Source organism: Oncorhynchus keta, unplaced genomic scaffold (assembly GCF_023373465.1).
Source record: "Oncorhynchus keta strain PuntledgeMale-10-30-2019 unplaced genomic scaffold, Oket_V2 Un_contig_30104_pilon_pilon, whole genome shotgun sequence".
NCBI classification, from domain to species: domain Eukaryota; kingdom Metazoa; phylum Chordata; class Actinopteri; order Salmoniformes; family Salmonidae; genus Oncorhynchus; species Oncorhynchus keta.
Window position 1 is genome coordinate 1 of NW_026286894.1, and position 8159 is coordinate 8159.

The following is an 8159-nucleotide window of genomic DNA, read 5'->3' on the forward strand; positions in this document are numbered from 1 at the left end:
TCTGCATGTCCTAGTCTATATCTATCTGTATGTCCTAGTCTATATCTATCTGTATGTCCTAGTCTATATCTATCTGCATGTCCTAGTCTATATCTATCTGCATGTCCTAGTCTATATCTATCTGTATGTCCTAGTCTATATCTATCTGTATGTCCTAGTCTATATATATCTGTATGTCCTCGTCTATATCTGTCTGTATGTCCTAGTCTATATCTATCTGTATGTCCTAGTCTATATCTGTCTGTATGTCCTAGTCTATATCTATCTGCATGTCCTAGTCTATATCTGTCTGTATGTCCTAGTCTATATCTATCTGTATGTCCTAGTCTATATCTATCTGTATGTCCTAGTCTATATCTGTCTGTATGTCCTAGTCTATATCTATCTGTATGTCCTAGTCTATATCTATCTGTATGTCCTAGTCTATATCTATCTGCATGTCCTAGTCTATATCTATCTGCATGTCCTAGTCATCCCCAACTGTATGTTGGTCCTAGAATACTGTTATGGAGGTTTTCTCTCTCTCTCTCTCTCTCTCTCTCTCTCCTCTCTCTCTCTCTCTCTCTCTCTCTCTCTCTCTCTCTCTCTCTCTCTCCGTCTCCCCTCTCTCTCTCTCTCTCTCTCTCTCTCCTCTCTCCCCCTCTCACCCCGCTCTCCTCTATCTCCTCTCTCCCCTCCTCTCTCTCTCCGTCTCCCTCTCTCTCTCCCTCCCTCTCTCTCTCTATCCAGTGTTACATGTTCCACATGTACGTGGGCGTACGGGCAGGAGGGGGCATCGGTGACCAGATCGAGGGATCCAGCTGGTGATGAGTATGAGATCTACAGGATCATCTTCGACATCACCTTCTTCTTCTTCGTCATCGTCATCCTCCTGGCCATCATCCAGGGTGAGGAGGGTTTGCTGTTTATGTCAGGACAGGACTGACTGTCTCCATGATGTCTAGTATTACTGACTGGGCTGTGTTGTCTGTCCAGGACAGGACTGACTGTCTCTGTCTCATGATGTCTAGTCTTACTGACTGGGCTGTGTTGTCTGTCCAGGACAGGACTGACTGTCTCTGTCTCCCCATGATGTCTAGTCTACTGACTGGGCTGTGTTGTCTGTCCAGGACAGGACTGACTGTCTCTGTCTCCCATGATGTCTAGTATTACTGACTGGGCTGTGTTGTCTGTCCAGGACAGGACTGACTGTCTCTGTCTCCCATGATGTCTAGTATTACTGACTGGGCTGTGTTGTCTGTCCAGGACAGGACTGACTGTCTCTGTCTCCCATGATGTCTAGTATTACTGACTGGGCTGTGTTGTCTGTCCAGGACAGGACTGACTGTCTCTGTCTCCCATGATGTCTAGTCTTACTGACAGGACTGACTGTCTCTGTCTCCATGATGTCTAGTCTTACTGACTGGGCTGTGTTGTCGTCCAGGACAGGACTGACTGTCTCTGTCTCCCATGATGTCTAGTCTTACTGACAGGACTGTGTCTGTCTCCCATGATGTCTAGTCACTGACAGGACTGACTGTCTCTGTCTCCATGATGTCTAGTATTACTGACTGGGCTGTGTTGTCTGTCCAGGACAGGACTGACTGTCTCTGTCTCCCATGATGTCTAGTCTTACTGACAGGACTGACTGTCTCTGTCTCCCATGATGTCTAGTCTTACTGACAGGACTGACTGTCTCTGTCTCCCATGATGTCTAGTATTACTGACTGGGCTGTGTTGTCTGTCCAGGACAGGACTGACTGTCTCTGTCTCCCATGATGTCTAGTCTTACTGACTGGGCTGTGTTGTCTGTCCAGGACAGGACTGACTGTCTCTGTCTCCATGATGTCTAGTCTTACTGACAGGACTGACTGTCTCTGTCTCCCATGATGTCTAGTCTTACTGACAGGACTGACTGTCTCTGTCTCCATGATGTCTAGTCTTACTGACAGGACTGACTGTCTCTGTCTCCCATGATGTCTAGTCTTACTGACAGGACTGACTGTCTCTGTCTCCCATGATGTCTAGTCTTACTGACAGGACTGACTGTCTCTGTCTCCATGATGTCTAGTCTTACTGACAGGACTGACTGTCTCTGTCTCCCATGATGTCTAGTCTTACTGACAGGACTGACTGTCTCTGTCTCCCATGATGTCTAGTCTTACTGACAGGACTGACTGTCTCTGTCTCCCATGATGTCTAGTCTTACTGACTGGGCTGTGTTGTCTGTCCAGGACAGGACTGACTGTCTCTGTCTCCATGATGTCTAGTCTTACTGACAGGACTGACTGTCTCTGTCTCCCATGATGTCTAGTCTTACTGACTGGGCTGTATTGTCTGTCCAGGACAGGACTGACTGTCTCTGTCTCCCATGATGCTCCTAGTCTTACTGACTGGCCTGTGTTGTCTGTCCAGGACAGGACTGACTGTCTCTGTCTCCCATGATGTCTAGTCTTACTGACAGGACTGACTGTCTCTGTCTCCCATGATGTCTAGTCTTACTGACTGGGCTGTGTTGTCTGTCCAGGACAGGACTGACTGTCTCTGTCTCCATGATGTCTAGTCTTACTGACAGGACTGACTGTCTCTGTCTCCCATGATGTCTAGTCTTACTGACAGGACTGACTGTCTCTGTCTCCATAATGTCTAGTATTACTGACTGGGCTGTGTTGTCTGTCCAGGACAGGACTGACTGTCTCTGTCTCCCATGATGTCTAGTATTACTGACTGGGCTGTGTTGTCGTCCAGGACAGACTGACTGTCTCTGTCTCCCATGATGTCTAGTCTTACTGACAGGACTGGACTGTCTCTGTCTCCCATGATGTCTAGTATTACTGACTGGGCTGTGTTGTCTGTCCAGGACAGGACTGACTGTCTCTGTCTCCCATGATGTCTAGTATTACTGACTGGGCTGTGTTGTCGTCCAGGACAGGACTGACTGTCTCTGTCTCCCATGATGTCTAGTCTTACTGACTGGGCTGTGCTGTCTGTCCAGGGACAGGACCGACTGTCTCTGTCTCCATGATGTCTAGTCTTACTGACAGGGACTGACTGTCTCTGTCTCCCCATGATGTCTAGTATTACTGACTGGGCTGTGTTGTCTGTCCAGGACAGGACCGACTGTCTCTGTCTCCATGATGTCTAGTCTTACCGACAGGACTGACTGTCTCTGTCTCCATGATGTCTAGTATTACTGACAGGACTGACTGTCTCTGTCTCCCATGATGTCTAGTCTTACTGACAGGACTGACTGTCTCTGTCTCCCATGATGTCTAGTCTTACTGACAGGACTGACTGTCTCTGTCTCCATGATGTCTAGTCTTACTGACTGGGCTGTGTTATCGTCCAGGACAGGACCGACTGTCTCCTGTCTCCCATGATGTCTAGTCTTACTGACAGGACTGACTGTCTCTGTCTCCCATGATGTCTAGTCTTACTGACTGGGCTGTGTTGTTCGTCCAGGACAGGACTGACTGTCTCTGTCTCCCATGATGTCTAGTATTACTGACTGGGCTGTGTTGTCTGTCCAGGACAGGACTGACTGTCTCTGTCTCCCATGATGTCTAGTCTTACTGACAGGACTGACTGTCTCTGTCTCCCATGATGTCTAGTATTACTGACTGGGCTGTGTTGTCTGTCCAGGACAGACTGACTGTCTCTGTCTCCCATGATGTCTAGTCTTACTGACAGGACTGACTGTCTCTGTCTCCATAATGTCTAGTATTACTGACTGGGCTGTGTTGTCTGTCCAGGACAGGACTGACTGTCTCTGTCTCCATGATGTCTAGTCTTACTGACAGGACTGACTGTCTCTGTCTCCATGATGTCTAGTCTTACTGACAGGACTGACTGTCTAGATGTCCTCATAACTTTGAGCCTTGGGTTCTTCTTCTCTCTCCACCAGGTCTGATAATCGATGCGTTTGGAGAACTGAGAGATCAGCAGGAGCAGGTGAAGGAGGATATGGAGGTACGTACTCAGAGCTGTGTGTGTGTGTGTGTGTGTGTGTGTGTGTGTGTGTGTGTGTGTGTGTGTGTGTGTGTGTGTGTGTGTGTGTGTGTGTGTGTGTGTGTGTGTGTGTGTGTGTGTGTGTGTGTGTGTGTGTGTGTGTGTGTGTGTGTGTGTGACTCAAAGCACACAGCAGTGTGTGTCAGCATCATAAAGAGTCTCAACAGGGGGGAAGAAACTGCCGAAGCACATGATGTCACATCCCCACAACGCTGAAACAGAGACTAGTTAAACAGTTAGTCATATCCCCACAACACTGAAACAGAGACTAGTTAAACAGGTCTTCATATCCCCACAACGCTGAAACAGAGACTAGTTAAACAGGTCTTCATATCCCCACAACGCTGAAACAGAGACTAGTTAAACAGGTCTTCATATCCCCACAACGCTGAAACAGAGACTAGTTAAACAGGTCTTCATATCCCCACAACGCTGAAACAGAGACTAGTTAAACAGGTCTTCATATCCCCACAACGCTGAAACAGAGACTAGTTAAACAGGTCTTCATATCCCCACAACGCTGAAACAGAGACTAGTTAAACAGTTAGTCATATCCCCACAACGCTGAAACAGAGACTAGTTAAACAGTTAGTCATATCCCCACAACGCTGAAACAGAGACTAGTTAAACAGTTAGTCATATCCCCACAACGCTGAAACAGACTAGTTAAACTAGTCATATTAAACAGTTAGTCATATCCCCACAACGCTGAAACAGAGACTAGTTAAACAGTTAGTCATATCCCCACAACGCTGAAACAGAGACTAGTTAAACAGTTAGTCATATCCCCACAACGCTGAAACAGAGACTAGTTAAACAGGTCTTCATATCCCCACAACGCTGAAACAGAGACTAGTTAAACAGTTAGTCATATCCCCACAACGCTGAAACAGAGACTAGTTAAACAGTTAGTCATATCCCCACAACGCTGAAACAGAGACTAGTTAAACAGTTAGTCATATCCCCACAACGCTGAAACAGAGACTAGTTAAACAGTTAGTCATATCCCCACAACACTGAAACAGAGACTAGTTAAACAGTTAGTCATATCCCCACAACGCTGAAACAGAGACTAGTTAAACAGGTCTTCATATCCCCACAACGCTGAAACAGAGACTAGTTAAACAGTTAGTCATATCCCCACAACGCTGAAACAGAGACTAGTTAAACAGTTTCATATCCCCACGACGCTGAAACAGAGACTAAGTTAAATGTCTGGGGTTAGTCATATCCCCACAGACGTTGGAGAACAGAGACTAGTTAAACAGTTAGTCACATTCCCACAACGCTGAAACAGAGACTGGAGAACATCTGAAGTGTCCTGAAATGTCTAGGGTGGAGGAGAGGTTGGAGAACGTCTAGGGAGGACCAAGAGACGTTGAAAACGTCTAGGGACCTGAGAGGAAACGTTGGAGAACGCCTGGGACCATAAGGAGAGGTTGGAGAACGTCAAGGGACCAGAGGAGACATTGGACAACGTCTGGGGACATAAGGAGAGGTTGGAGAACATCTGGCGGTCCTGAGGAGATGTTGGAGAACGTCTGTGGGTCCTGAGGAGAGGTTGGAGAACGTCTGGGGACCTGAGGAGACATTGGAGAACGTCTAGGGACCAGAGGAGAGGTTGGAGAACGTCTGGGGACCTGAGGAGACATTGGAGAACGTCTAGGGACCAGAGGAGAGGTTGGAGAACGTCTGGGGACCTGAGGAGACATTGAGAACGTCTGGGGTCCTGAGGAGAGGTTGAATGTCTGGGGATCTGAGGAGACTGAGAACCACTGTCTTATACAGTCTGATGCTCTGGATCTGTGTCCCTCATTGTAGAATTTGGTTATAGACTTAAACACTGGCGTTGGAAATTCAAATGAGATGAATCTGAGCCGTGTTGAGAGACATGTAGAGAGATGAGGTCGGTTGGCAGCATCACATACAGATGTGTCTTTCTCTTGCAGACCAAATGCTTCATCTGCGGAATAGGAAACGACTACTTTGACACAGTACCTCACGGCTTGAACCCACGCACTCTGCAGTATAATAACTTGGCCAACTATCTGTGAGTAGAGACATGTAAGTCCACCCCAGTCGTCTCCAGTCAGTGTCCAGAGTCTGTCAGAGACAAATGTCCCCTGTCTTCTCCAGTCAGTGTCCAGAGTCTGTCAGAGACAAATGTCCCCCTGTCTTCTCCAGTCAGTGTCCAGAGTCTGTCAGAGACAAAGAGGCGGACAGGGTTATGAGGTTTAGTTTACTACTGTGTCCCTTCCCTCTCCACCCTCTCTTTAATGTTGTGTTGTTGGTTCTGCAGAGCCGCTAAAGTGAAAAAGGAGCGGGGAGAGGGGCAGAACCACGAGATTGAAAGAGGGGAGAGGGGCAGAGCTGCTAGAGTGAAAAGAAGGGGAGAGGGGGACAGAACCACGAGATTGAAAAGGAGGGGGGAGAGGGGAGAGCCGCTAGAGGAAAAGGAGTGGGGAGAGGGGCAGAACCACTAGATTGAAAAGGAGTGGGAGAGGGGACAGAACCGCTAGATTGAAAGAGTGGGGGAGAGGGGAAGAACCCATGATTGAAAAGATAGAGGACAGAACCCAATAGATTGAAAAAGGGAGTGGGAGAGGGGGCAGGAACCGCTAGATTGAAAAACAGGTAGAGGGGACAGAACCTCTAGATTGAAAAGGAGTGGGGAGAGGGGGCAGAACCAGGATTGAAAAGGATGGGAGAGGACAGAACCACTAGATTGAAAGGAGTGGGAGAGGGGGGGCAGAACGACTAGATTGAAAAGGAGTGGGAGAGGGGGCAGAACCATCAGATTGAAAAGGAGTGGGGAGAGGGGACAGAAACCACTAGATTGAAAAAAGGGGCAGAACCGTAGAGTGGGAGAGGGGGCAGAAACTCAGAGGGAAAAGGAGTGGGGAGAGGGGCAGAACCACTAGATTGGAAAAGAGTGGGGAGAGGGGGCAGAAACCACTCAGATTGAAAAGGAGTGGGGAGAGGGACAGAACCACTAGATTGAAAAGGATTGGGGAGAGGGACAGAACCACTAGATTGAAAAAGGAGTGGGGAGAGGGGCAGGCACAGAGTGAAAAGGAGTGGGGGAGAGGGGCAGAACCACTCAGATTGAAAAGGGAGTGGGGAGAGGGGGCAGAACCTAGATTGAAAAGGAGTGGGGAGAGGGGGCAGAACCACTAGAGTGAAAAGGAGTGGGGAGAGGGGACAGAACCACTAGATTGAAAAGGAGTGGGAGAGGGGCAGAGCCGCTAGATTGAAAAGGAGTGGGGAGAGGGGACAGAACTGCTGGAGGAAAAGGAGTGGGGAGAGGGGCAGAACCACTAGAGTGAAAAGGAGTGGGGAGAGGGGGCAGAAGCTACTAGAGTGAAAAGGAGTGGGAGAGGGGGCAGAACCACTAGATTGAAAAGGAGTGTAGAGGCAGAGCCACTAGAGTGAAAAAGGAGTGGGAGAGGGGGCAGAACCACTAGATTGAAAAGGAGTGGGGAGAGGGGACAGAACTGGCTGAGTGAAAAGGAGAGGAGAGGGGCAGAACCGCTAGAGGGAAAAGGAGTGGGGAGAGGGGACAGAACCACTAGATTGAAAAGGAGTGGGGAGGGGGCAGAACCACCAGATTGAAGGAGTGGGAGAGACAAGAACCACCAGAGGAAAGGAGAGGAGCAGAAGGAGGAAAAGGAGAGGGGCAGAAACCATAGAGTGAAAATGAGTGGGGAGAGGGGGCAGAACTGCCAGATTGAAAAGGAGTGGGGAGAGGGGCAGAACACCAGAGGGAAAAAGAGTGGGGAGAGGGGGCAGAACCACAGATTGAAAAGGAGTGGGGAGAGGGGGGCAACCGCTAGAGTGAAAAGGATGAGATGAGGCCAGAACCTACTTAGATTGGAAAAAGGAGGTAGAGGGTGTCTCATGATTGAAAGGACTGGGGAGAGGGAGTGAAAAGGAGTGGGAGAGGGGGCAGAAATCACTAGATTGAAAAGAGTGAGAGGGGGCAGAAAAGATTGGGAGGGGAGAGGGGGCAGAACTAGATTGAAAAGATTGAAAAGGAGTGGGGGAGAGGGGGCAGAAACCACCAGATTGAAAAGGAGGGGAGGGGCAGAACCACTAGATTGAAAAGGAGTGGGGAGAGGGTGCAGAACCACCAGATTGAAAAGGAAGTAGAGTGAAAGAGGGGGCAGAACCAC

The 8159-nt window shown here is 48.8% G+C and overlaps 1 pseudogene; it reads left to right on the forward strand.

The window, feature by feature from the left end:
• Window positions 1-729: 729 nt before the first annotated feature.
• Window positions 730-6037, forward strand: LOC127923579 (ryanodine receptor 2-like; annotated as a pseudogene).
• Window positions 6038-8159: the final 2122 nt, after the last annotated feature.